Source organism: Camelus dromedarius, chromosome 25, assembly GCF_036321535.1.
Source record: "Camelus dromedarius isolate mCamDro1 chromosome 25, mCamDro1.pat, whole genome shotgun sequence".
NCBI lineage: Eukaryota > Metazoa > Chordata > Mammalia > Artiodactyla > Camelidae > Camelus > Camelus dromedarius.
Genome location: NC_087460.1, coordinates 26,698,343 through 26,711,857, shown reverse-complemented (window position 1 = coordinate 26,711,857; position 13,515 = coordinate 26,698,343). Strand labels below are relative to the sequence as shown.

Genomic DNA, 13,515 nt, shown 5'->3' with positions numbered 1-13,515 from the left:
AGGTGGTATCTCATCATGGTTGATTTGCATTTCCCTAGTGATTAGGTTGATGAGCATCTTTTCATATGCTTGTTGGCCATATAATTTTAGTTGGGTTGTTTGTGTTTTTGTTGAGTTGTAGGAGTCCTTTATATGCTTTCGATATTAATCCCTTATTGGATACATGATTTTGCAAATATTTTCTCTCATTCTTTAGGTTGCCTTTTCACTCTGTTCATTGTGTCTTTTTGTAAAGGAAAAACACTCCTGTGTGTCTCCTCTACTCTCAGTACTGTACTGCAACTTCACATCTGACATCAGATGTGTGGGTGTTCTGTATATCAACAATTCTGCGACACCAGCTGGGTGTCCGACAGTTTAACTCAATTCTTACACTATTTACCTGGAGCTGGCATCAGATTAAGGGTGCAGTCCCACCAGACTGTGCCTGAACACCCGTACCTTCCCCACACCCCAATTCAGACACCAGTTCAAAGTCCATCTTGTTACTTGTACTTCTGAGCAACTGGCTATAAATGGGAGGTTCCCAGGCCTCTGCCTCTGGTTCAATTAATTTGCTAGAGTGACTCACAGAACTTGGGAAAACATTTTACTTATTACATGACTGGTTTGTTATAAATGACTGTAACTCAAGAACAGCCAGATGGAAGAGATGCATAGGGCAAGATACGTGGGAAAGTATATGAAGCTTCCATGCTTTCTCTGGGAGCTCTCCACACGTTCATCAACCTGAAATCTCTCAAATTTCTTTCCTTCTTTATATAGGCACAGATGATCAAATCACTGGCCATTGGTGATTAAATCAACCTTTAGCCCCCTCTTCTCTCCCTGGGGAGCAGGTAGGGCTAAAAGTTCAACCCTTCCTTCAAGTTTGGTGCCGCTAGCACCCGCCCCCATCCTTAGAGCTTTCTAAAGAATCACCTCATTATTAAAAACTCATAGGTGGCTGAAGGGGGCTTGTTATGAATAGCAAAGGATATCTTTATTGCTCTTATCACATAGGAAATTCCTAGGGTTTTAGGAGCCCAGTTCCAGAAATGGGGACCAGGACCAAATGTATATTTTACAGTATCGCACCTTGGATGCACAGAAGTTTTAGATCTAATCCAATTTGTCTGTTTTTACTTTTCTTGCCATGTTTTTGGTGTCATATCCAAGAAATCATTGCCAAATTTTGTCATGAAGCTTTTCACCTGTTTTCTTCTAATAGTTTTGTAGTTTTAGATCTTTGATCCATTTTGGAAAAATTTTTTACAGCATAAGGTAAGGGTTCAGTTTCTTTCTTTTGTATTTGGATATCCAGTGTTCCTAGCACCAGTTGTTGAAAGGACTGTCCTTTTTTCTATTGAATGGTCTTGGCACCCTTTGTTGAAAATCATTTGACCATGTGTGAGTATTTATTTCTGGGTTCTCTATTCTTATTCTGTTGGTTTAGATGTCTTTTTAAATGTCAGTACCACATTGTTTTGACTACTGTAGCTTTCAATAAGTTTTGAAATCAGGAAGTGTGAGACCTCCAACTTTGTTCTTATTCTGTATTTTTTTGTAATGTTAATATTTTCCACTTTGTTTCTTTAAAGATGAGCAACAGATAATATTTAGTTTGGAGGCAGGGCAGGCATGGTATTAATACTTTTTCCCCCCATGTCTTTACTTTTTTGTTGGTGGAATAATAGGGAGTTATTAAATCTTTTTACTCAAAGGTATGGTGAATTTGTTTGCTTTGCTTTAAATAACTTGAACCTAGTATTCTGATGAAATATAACAAGGAAAAATCAAGACAGAAAGTAACATGGTAGAAGGGAAAAAGAGATGAGAATAATTGGTTGTAAATAGTAAGCTTCTTGTCACAGCCAGGTGAATGAACTTGGGAGCACATCCTCCAAGTCTTGTCAAGTTTTCAGAGACTGTAGTTCTGGCCCATGGCTTACTATAGTCTAAGAGAGACCTTGAGGTTGAACCATCCAGCTAAGCTGTTTCTGAATTCCCTGACCCTCAGAAAATGTGTGAGATAATAGATAAAATTTTCAGCTCCTAAGTTTTGGGGTGTTTGTTGCTTGTGCCCTTGCACAGTATTTCTCAAACTTCTTGATCTCAAGACTGCTTTATATTCTCAAAAGTGTCATGAACCCCGAAGAGCTTTTATTTATTTATTTTTTTGGTTGCATCTATGGACAGTTATGTCAGAAATTAAAATAAACTAAAAATATATGTTCATTATTTTATTTAGAAAACAGTAACCATTAGATATTAACATAAATAACAAAAATCTTATTAAAAATGTCTATTTTCCAATATAAAAAATAGTGGTGGTAGTTTACATTTTTTCAGTCCTCTTTAATGTCTAGCTAATACAGGACAGATGGATTCTTCTATCTGCTTTTACCTTTAATCTGTTGTGATATGGTTGAAGTGTGCATAGAAAACTTAGTTTTACACAGATGTAGTTGGAAAAGGGAGGACTAAATAGCCTTTTCAGATAATTGTAGCTATTTTTATTTGATATTGTACTGAAATTAGATAAGGTATAGTTTCTCAAAAGTTAGTTGCAGTGTAGATTCTGAAACCATATCAATGCAGTTTTTGTACTTTGTAACACTGAAATTCATTCCTCTGTCTTGCCTTTTGAATAGACCTTTCCTATGCATGATTTTTATAACATAATGCATTAGTCATGTGAAAAATACTGGTTCACTGAGTTATGCAGATTTCCCAGATATTGAACAGTTCACTGTACAGTATAAAACAAGTCACATTTGTCAACATCACCATCAATCTCAGTACAGGCTTTAAGCATAAGGAAGTGTCAAGCTCGTGGTGGTAGATACAAGTTTTCCAAAATTCTAAGCTTCATCTTGAAGCTTCAGTTTTATCATTGGCAACCAACGGGATCACTTCTATTCTTTGACATGACAGATTCTCTTCCTACCCAAGTCTGAATAATGATAGTTCGTCCGTGATTCTTTCCAGTTGAAATAGCGTTTCAAGGAAAAAAGCAACTAGCTCAATTGCATAAATGCTTTTCTATGTGACAATTACATTATTCTTTGGTATGCAGCCAAAGTGATCCATATATACTTCCTATTTTTTCACACAGTTTTTCTTTTTTCTTGTTACAAATACTGCAGCTATGAACTTTCACCATAAATCTCATGCATTTGTGCAGGAATTAAATTGTTATGTACTCTCATGTGAAATTGCTGGGCTACTGGCTACATACATACTCATATTTACTAGGTGATCCCAAACTGTTTTCCAAAGTAATTATACTAGTTTCCCATTTTCTATTTCTCCATCAACACTTGGTGCTGACTGATTTTTAAAATTTAATCTTTTTATGGCTGGTAAAAACCTCCCTGCCTCCCTGTCCCTCCTTTTTTCTCCTGTCAAACTCTATGTAGAAAACATCTACATACACTTTAGTTTTATCCTTGTCCCTCAATTTGATTTTTAATTTCTTTTGAGATTAGAGTTGACCTTCTGCCTCTTGGAAGTTGGCCAGATGTGTACATGCAGCAGATGTTTATGATCAGTGTAGTTTGTTACGTATTTCTGAAACATCAAACCGTTAATATTTATGAAACAAACATCATATATATATTATATATATATATATTCACACATGCCTATATACGTGCACACACACTGTTAAAGGAAGTACTCTGTCTATTTTATGAGCACTACAGGGAATCAAGATGGTTTAGTGTGGTAAAAATGGAATTTTTTATTAGGGGATAAGAGGATTTTCTACTAATCTTAATAATCTTTACAGAAGTGTAATACTTGACAATTTTTTTTCAAAGTGTTTTCTTGCTTAGGATTTTTTTCACCAGTTAGAGCAGGAGCAAGCAGAGAGGTGCATCTATCTATCGCTCGCTCTCTTTTTTTTTTTTTTTTTTTTTGAATTTTTGCCTTCTGCCTCCCTCGCCACTCCTCACCCTTTGTCCTTGATAAATCATAATTGTTGACAGTGGTGATATCCAAGTGTTGTAAATTTGGAAATCTCTATGCTTGGTCTTTTGAAGGCTATTACATGAAATGCCTTGGCAGCTTTTGTGGGTCATAGGCAGCATCAGGGTGGATAGATTACATTTTAAAATATAATGAATGGGAAAAATAGTTGCTTTTATGTTAATGTCAAGTTCTCAGCATTAAGCCAGTGTTTTTTTAATTACTGACTTGGAAAACTTAAAAACAAGAGGAATATTGAGGGAGCCTCCTTCTTAGTTTCTAATAAGAATCATATTCTGACATTTAAACAATTCTGCAGCTTAGTTTAACTATTTCTGTATGATTCTGAACAAAATCATATGTTTATTTAAAGCTACTAATGTGATTAACATGGGTCACTGTAAGAGACTGACTGTTTTCTGGGTTACACCTCTTATCCATTTTCCATTCTTCATTGCTCTCCACTTTCCAACGGTCCCAGTATTAAGGTGCTCATAGGCCAGAGCGAGAGCCAGATGTGGCAAGTAGTTGTATCGCTGTGTATTACCACTGTGTTGCCAAGTGGTATACTGACATGAACAGAATAGTACAGTGGTCAAAAGCCCGTTTAAATCTCAGCTTTGCCACTAACTGTGACACACAATCTCTTAAAGTGTGTTTCCTCTTCTGCTAAGAAGTACTGTTATATCCATTTGCCTCTTAGGATTGATGTGAGTATTGAATACATTAATAGATGTTAAAGTGCTTAGACTAGTGTCTGGCTTTTAGAAAGCACCTCAATGAATATTTGTTGTCACTGTTTTTATTTGGAAGTGTTGTGATGCCGAGTTGGATCAAGACCACGGTGGATGTTTTCCTATCTTACTGACTAGTAAATCAGGAAAGGCGTTTGTAGAAGACAACTTTATTTAGCTTAGTCTTTAGGGATGCTAAGGAGTGTATCATGTGGCAGAGGGGTTAATGGCATTTCATTTTAGAGATAGATATATCTATAGAAGGCATGGGAACATGTAAGAGCACAAAATACAAGATGTTGGAGAGCTACAAATAGTTAATTTGTTCTTTCTCACAAAGCTGTTTTGAGGAACAAATGAGATCCCTGAAACTACTCTGTAAGCTCTCAAGCTATAAAAAATACCATTCTTTTTGCATTTCTTCTCATTACCTGGCTAGTAACAAGTGGATAATAGAGCCTAATACAGGGAAATTGTCTCTGTAAGAAAATACGTTGAAAGAACAATTGGTGAGGAAATCAAAAGAGGACTGGACATTCAGAAGGAAAGACTTTTGCCTACTCAAATGATAATTGTTATAAACCAATCTTAACATTCATTTTATATTTTAAATTTGAATAGTATAAGTTTGGAGGAGCATGAATTGACTCACTGAGTGTCTGAATTGTGTTGTGGAAAGTTTATTGGACTTAGAATCATAATACATGACTCTGCCACCTGGCCAAGTCATATCAAGCTTTTGACTTTAGCTTCTTCATCCATACAATGGGGATGATAATGTCTATCTCATTTTTTGTTGTAAGGATTGATATAGAGAAGAGAATGTGCAATTATTGATTTCCTTAATGGATTCTACTGCATTAAAAAATCAATCTTCAAAAACCATGTTTTCACTATACTTTTTGCTTCAGATTCTATGGGAAGATGATAATGAGAATGAAAAGTTTGTCATACTAAATTCAGTTAGCCTTTTGCATGTAAAAATTACATCATGTGAGTGTATTAGTTTCTTTTAAAAAGAAAGTAAGTGATTTAGGTTCTTTTAAAATTTAATTAGCTCTCATCTGTGCAGTAAAGCAGGAAGATTTTGATTAATTTTTTAGGCAAGTGAATTTTAAACAGTCAATGGTTGTTATGTATTTTTTGCTTCTTAAAGAGCGGAGCTGTCTGAGGGATTATGTGTAGAACTAGTGGGATTACTTGGTTACTTTAAGCCTATGGGGAAGAAGACTTACTACCTCATTACTAGCCTAAATTTTAGTAGCATTAAAAAAAATTATATCCCACCCAAGTTCTCAGTATTAGTGTGGTTGCATTCATAAAATTTAGTAACTTGGACTTTTCTTCAAAAAGATACAAGATATCTATAATGATCAACGAATAGATTTAGCTTACGAATTCTAAAATAAATGTTATCTTCTTAAAAGTAGAAAATTATGTCAAGAAAGATGTGGAGTTACTAACAAGACACAAATGTTTATATAAAAAAAGAATTTTCCTAATATACAGATTGACTCAAAATTACTATTTTTTTCTCTAGTCTTTTGGCTCTGTCTCTTTTTTTCTGTTTCTGTTGGTTGGTCAAGACACATCTCTGCTAATTTTGCCCAGAATTTATGGTTGTTCTTTTTACTTTGTCTCCCATCTTCTCTTTGTTATATATATACTTATATCATCTTTCTGACATTGCTTTTTCTATAGTATATTCCTACTTGGTAATTTATATTAACGAACTTCTCAGACGGGTGTTCAAGAATCATTACTGCTGCCTGCCTTTCCCACTTTGGTACCTAGACTTATTACTCCCCTCGAGGTAATAAATAGCATTTGTTATTTTCCCTCATGCAGCTTGTTTGTTCCTTTGTGACTTTATCTATTTATGTCTTCTTGTATAGAGCAGATAGCATGAGTCATGTCTACCTATTGCTTAACTCCTCTCACCACTTTACCAAGTTAAAAGTTTATTTTCATGTGATTTTTAACTTACTAGTTAGTCCCACTCAACTTTACTCATTTTACTTAAGACTATATACTCAAGAAATTTAACACAGCTTTTCTATTAATCCATTTTTGCCTATGCATTATGTTTCAACTTTGTTAGAAAAGTTTTTTTTTTGATATGTGTGTTTCATTTAGATTAGTCTGTTTAAAGGTCAGAGGCTTTGCTAGTCCTCCACTACATCTGTAGTATCCCCTTCTAGCACACTGCATATAAAAAGTGAGCATTATAAATGTCCATGATTGACTCATCAGGTGCTCACCATGGCTTCTTATCCTGGCTATCTTTGTTACAGAATTGAGTTAAAATTCTAATCCATACCTTATGTGTACATATGATGACTTAAAAATGTTCAATATTAATTGTAACAACCCCACTAAGACCAGACTTTGACATTTGATTAGGCTGACTGATCCAGATCTTTGATTGGAGGTGTCAGTTTTTATACTTTATACTTGATAGTACTGAGTAAAATAACAAAACATGAGATAGGTTAGTGAAATTTTTAGATCACTGTTTTTACATACCTAGAAAGAACTCTGAATTACTCCTAAAAATAGTGTTTGTTAAGAAGAGCAAAAACTAGGAATCAGTAGAATCAGGCATACTACAGCAGTGAATGGTATTGTTATGCTAAAACTCTTACCAACTATGAAATTGTAAAGCCAGAAATCAGAATTGCTGAGGTATATTGTTATGTAAAACAATTTTTGATGATAGAGGAGTAGTTTTAATTTTTAACTCAAATGAGAGAATGTAAATATTTTGCATACCTTAAAGAGTCTAGTTAGTAGATTTTAGTGTTTTCATTTTATGTCAAAATTTTGTTAGTAGTTCTTATTACACTAGTACTAAGAGCTTAGTCAAGTGGACCAATAATAAAATCATAAGTTAGTATGTAATGATTTAATTCTTGGTTGGATATTTTCACTGTTTTTATATTGTAATAATGACTAAAACATTTAGTACGAAATGATACTGCTCTAAAGATTGTTTGAATAATTAGAATAATTGAAAGTATTAGGAAAAGAAATACATTGTTAAATTGATATTTCAGGACTTGACTGAAAAGTTGCAGAAGAAAGAACTGGACTATACTCAGAGGAGAAACACAATGAAGAATGTGTGAGTAAAAAGAATATACAAGCAAGCCTTCCTCAGAAAGACTTAGGTTATCAACAGCTTCAGTCAAGGTTATCTGCATCTGAAACGTCTCTGCAGAGAATACAGGCAGAACTAGGTGAAAAGGGAGAAGCTACTCAAAAGCTCAAGGAAGAACTGTCAGAAGTGGAGACCAAGTACCAGCATCTTAAGGCAGAATTTAAACAAACTTTTAATGAACGTTCGTTCATCTAGCACAAAGGGAATGGGTTGCGTCCCGTCCCAAAGGTGGAGACCCCTTTCTTTGCGCTCCTGCACTCTGTCTGTCCCTGTCCCTCCTGGACACTCTGTGGAGTCCCATCCCTGAGGTGGGTGTCTCCATTTGTTTACCCGCTGCAATAAGTCCCTGTCCCTCCTGGACTGTCTGTGGTTTCCCATGCCTGAGGTGTGGTCTCCCCTTCATTGACCCCCTGAAGTCTGTCTGTCCCTGTTCTCTTTGACCCTCTGTGGAGTCCCGTCCCTGAGGTGGGGTCTCCCCTTCATTGCCCCCCTGCATTCTGTCTATCCCTGTCCCTCCTGGACCCTGTGTGGCGTCCCATCCCTGAGGGGGAGTCTCCCTTTCACTGCCCCCCTGCTCTCTGTCTGTCCCTGTCCCTACTGGACCCTCTGTGGGGTCACTGAGGTTGGGGTCTCCTCTTCATTGCCCCCCTGCACACCATCAGTCCCTGTCCCTCCAGGACTGTCTCTGGTTTCCCATCCCTGAGGTGGGGTCTCCCCTTCATTGCGCCCCTGAACTCTGTCCCTGTCCCTCGTGGATCCTTTGTGGGGTCCCATACCTGAGGTGGGGTCTCCCCTTCATTGCCCCCCTGCACTCTGTCTGTCCCTGTCACTCCTCGACCCTTTGTAGGGTCTCTGAGTTGGGGTCTCCCCTTCATTGTCTCTGTGCACTCCATCTATCCCTGCACCTCCTGTACACTCTGTGGAGTCCTGTCCCTGAGGTGAGGGTCTCCCTTTCATTGCCCCAATGCACTCTGTCTGTCCCTGTCCCTACTGGACCCTCTGTGGAGTCGAATCCCAATGGTGGGTTCTCTTCATTATCCCATTGCACTCTGTCTGTCCCTGACCTCCTGGACCCTCTGTGGGGACCCAGAGTTGGTATCTCCCCTTCATTGCCCCCCTGCACTCTGTATGTCCCTGTCCCTCCTGGACCCTCTGTGGGGTCCCATCCCTGAGTTTGGGGTCTCCCTTTCATTGCCCCCCTGCACTCTCTGTGTCCCTGTCCTCCTGGAACACTCAGGGGTCCCTTCCATGAGGTGGGGTCTCCCCTTCATTGCCCCCCTGTTTCTGTCTGTCCGTGTCCCTCCTGGACCCTCTGTGGGGACCCATCCCTGAGGTGGGATCTCCCCTTCATTGCACCCCTGCACTCTGTCTGTCCCTGTCCCTCCTGGTCCCTCTGTGGGGTCCCAGAGGTGGGGTCTCCCCTTCTTTGCCCCACTGCACTCTGTCCATGTCCTCCTCAACCTTCTGTGGGGTTCCCATCCCTGAGATGCGGTCTCCCCTCATTGCCCCCCTGCACTCTGACTGTCCCTGTCCCTTCTGCACCCTCTTGGGGTCCCTGAGGTGGGCTCTCCCCTTCCTTGTCCCCCTGCACTCTGTTTGTCCCTGTCCTCCTAGACACTCTGTGGGGTCCCGTCCCTGAGGTGGGGTCTCCCCTTCATTGCCTGCCTGCACTGTGTGTCCCTGTCCTCCTGAACCCTCTGTGGGGTCCCGTTCCTGAGGTGGGTGTCTCCCTTTCATTGCCCCCTTAAACTCTGTCTGTCCATGTCCTCCTTGACCCTCTGTAGGTTCCCATCCCTGAGGTGGGGTCTCCCCTTCGTTGCCCCGCTGCACTCTGTGTTTCCCTGTCCCTCCTCGACCCTCTGTGGCCTCCTCCGCTTCCTCAAATAGGTAGATAGTTAGATAGACAAAGTAACCCCCTCCTTCAACAGACAGAAAAATTAAAAGAAACACTAGCCTACTCCTATGCCTCATCTAGATAGATAGACAGATATATAGATAGAGAGAGTGAGAGATACATAGATAGGCAGGCAAGGAGAGTGACATGCTAGGCGCCTCCTCCTCCGTTAGATAAACAGACACACACATAGACTAGCCTCTCCCTTCCTCCAATAGATAGGCAGTCAGGCAGGCAGTCAGACAGACACACTGACACACTAGAGGCGGGGTGCGGTCTGGGGACGGGGTCGGCGTCACCGACAGGGGACACGGGTGCCCCTGACGAGCCAGAGGATTTTCTCCCATGTCCCTAGCGGCCTGGCCTGGGGGCGATCTCCGCTCCCCCAGGTTCGCCGGACTGAAGCCTTTGAAGTCAGCCTGCTCCTGGGAGCGGGCGTGGTGCTGTCGGGGGGAAGAGGTCGGCCTCAGAGGCGGAGGCAGCCCAGCAGCAAAGGGGGATCCCTCGGCGAGTTGCTCTTTTTCTTCCCATCTACCCATCTCCTGGCCTCGGGGCGGCCTCTGCTACCCCAGATTTAATTCTCCTTGTCAGCCAGGTACTGGGAGGCAGTCGAGGTGAGCTCAGGGGAGAGGGACCTCACCGGGAGCAGACTGCCTCGAGGGAGCCGATCAGTTTGCTCCCATCTCCACAAGGGCCTGGCCTAGGGGCGGCCTCTCCTGCCCCAGGTTCCCGGTATGCATGTTTGCAGGTCAGCCTGCGCCCGGGAGGGCTCGCGCTTATGGGCTGCCCCACCGAGCCAGTGTACTTCCTCCCATGGTAGTCAGTCACTACTTCTCCCTATGCTTTATTTCTATTTTAAAATAACTTACTGAGATATAAGTGATATTTAACAATGCACATATTTAAAGGGTACAGTTGGACAGCTTTTGACATAGGAATAGACTCGGAAAACCGTCACCACAATCAAGGTAATGAACACACGAATCGTCCCTAGCAGTCTCCTCATGCTCTCTTCCAGCCCACCCCTCCTGTCCCCACCACCTCATCCCCTGGCAATCACTGAGCTGTTTCTTGTTGCTATGCACTGGTTTACGTTTCCTAAAAGTAAACAGAATTACACACCGTATCTCTTTTTGTTTGGTTTCTTTCTCTTGATGAAATGTTTTCTGAAAGCAATTCTTGTTGTAGCCTATAATGTATTCCTTTTAAATTGCTGAATAATATTCTGTCTCAGAGTTTGTGCACTTACCTGTCGATGGACATTTGGATTGCTTCCAATTTGGGGTTATTACAAATAAAGCCACTATGCTTATTTGTGTAAAAGTTTTTCTATGGACATGTGTTTTCTATTGCCTTAGATAAATGCCAAAGAGTGGAATGACTGGGTGACAGAGTTTATATGTTCATACGGGTTCTAAGTTTAATTTTTAAGAAACTACCTGAGGTTCAAAACAAATGCTGTCATTGTACATCTGCACCAGCAATGTAAGAGGGTTCCAGCTGCTCCACATCCTTAACAGCACCTGATAGGGTCTTTTAAATTTTATCGTCTCTACTAGTGGTGTCTCATTGTAGTTTTAATTTTCATTTTCTAACTGACTGCTGATGTTGAGCTTTTCGTGTGCTCATTTGCCATCCATATGTCTTCTTTAGTGAAGTATCTGTTCACATCTTCTGTCCATTTTTATGGTTGGTTGTTTTCGCAGTAGTTTTTGTGAGCTCTTTATGTATTATGTACACTAGTCTGCTTTCTTTCTAAAACTAAGGACTATTTCAAATCTGGGGGAAATTACAGATAATACTATAAAAATCCTATACACTTGTCACACATATTGAATGCATGATAACATGTTCTTATATTTGCTTTGGGTTTTATTTTTTAAAATAAAATCTCACCGATAAGGGACATTGGAAGCCCTTTTCTTATCCCTCTCTAATTCTCTTCTCTTCCTCCTCAAAAGTAAACATTAATCTGAACTTGGTGTGTATCTATGGCTTTGTTCTTTTACTACACACACGCACACGCACACGCACACACTCATGCAGACACTCACATACATACACCTAGAGTTAACAATGCGTTAATCATCCTTAAGCTTTCTTGCTTTTGGACTTTCTACTGGTGCAATCCTACTGTATATATTCTATGTGATTCCTGTTGTTTATATCATGTTGTTGAAATTTATCCACTTTGATTCAGGTAGCTATGGATCACTTGATTGCAGATTTCCATAATGATAACCAACATTTATTTTTCTTAGTAGTAACGATGGACATTTTGGTTATTTTCACATTTCTTGTGTTATCAACAGCACTGCTAGAACCTTCTGTGTATGCTTTCTGGAGCATGTTTGTCAGCGCTGCCCTAGAAACAGGGTGGATGGGTCAGGGAGTGTGCTCACGCTCCACTTTACCGGACTAGGTAACACCTAACTGCTTGAACAGATTTGCAATTTCACCAGCAGCGATGACAGTTTCTATTGATTCACATTCTCTCCAGTACTTGGTGTGGTCAGGCTTTATGTTTTTGCCGATCCGGGAGGTGTTGAGGTGGTATCTCAAGATCTCTTATTGACAATGTGTCCAACCTAGGTAAATCCTCTCCACTGTCTTCTGGATCCTGTTGCTACTATCAGTTCTTTTGTAGATGATCTGTTTCATTCCTTGAGATCCTATACAATCTTCTCTCTCCTTTTGCTGTTCTGCAGTGCCACTACGATATATCTATACGTGGAGAGGATTTTCTAAAGTTTATACTGAAAGTTCATTCAGCTTCCTGGATCTGAACATTGGTGTCCCTCAGTAATTCTGGAAAATTCTCAGCAACCAACTCTTGAAAAACATTCCTCCTCATCCTCCATTATTTCCTTTCAAACTCCAGTTAGACATATAATTGACCTGCTCACTTGAGAATCTGCATCTCATATATATATTTAATTTATTTAAATATGCTCAATTATAAAGTGCCAATTTCTGGTGTACAGCATAAAGTTTCAGTCATACATATATTCATTTTCCTATTCTTTCACATTATAGGTGATATAAGATATTGAATATGGTTTCCTGTGCTCTACAGAAGAAATTTCCTTTTTTTAGATAGTTAATTGTACACTGTACTTGTTTTTAACTTTTTTTAATTGCGTAATAGTCATTTTATGTTGTGTCAGATTCCAGTGTAGAGCACAATTTTTCAGTTATACATGAACATACATAGATTCATTGTCACATGTTTTTCACTGCGAGCTACCCCAAGGTCTTGTGTATATTTTCCTGTGCTATTCAGTATAATCTCGTTTATCTATTCTACATTTTGAAATCCCAGTCTGTCCCTTCCCACCCCCTGCCCCCTTGGCAACCACAAGTTTGTATTCTATGTCTATGAGTCTGTTTCTGGTTTGTATTTATGGTTTTTGGTTTTGTTTTTTTAGATTCCACACACGAGCAATCTCACGTGGTATTTTTCTTTCTCTTTCTGGCTTACTTCACTTAGAATGACATTCTCCAGAAACATCCATGTTGCTGCAAACGGTGTTATGTTGTCATTTTTTGTGGCTGAATAGTATTCTACTGTATAAATATACCACCTCTTCTTTATCCAGTCATCTGCTGATGGACATTTAGGCTGTTTCTATGTCTTGGCTGTTGTAAATATTGCTGCTATGAACATTGGGGTGCAGGTGTCATTGTGAAGTAGGGTTCCTTCTGGATATATGCCCAGAAGCAGGATTCCTGGGTCATATGGTAAGTCTATTCCTACTCTTTTGAGGAATCTCCAT

The 13,515-nt window shown here is 39.8% G+C and overlaps 1 pseudogene; it reads left to right on the top strand.

The window, feature by feature from the left end:
• LOC135319332 (early endosome antigen 1-like) overlaps positions 1–11,062 on the top strand; it is a 64,298-nt pseudogene extending 53,236 nt beyond the window's left edge.
• Positions 11,063–13,515: the final 2,453 nt, after the last annotated feature.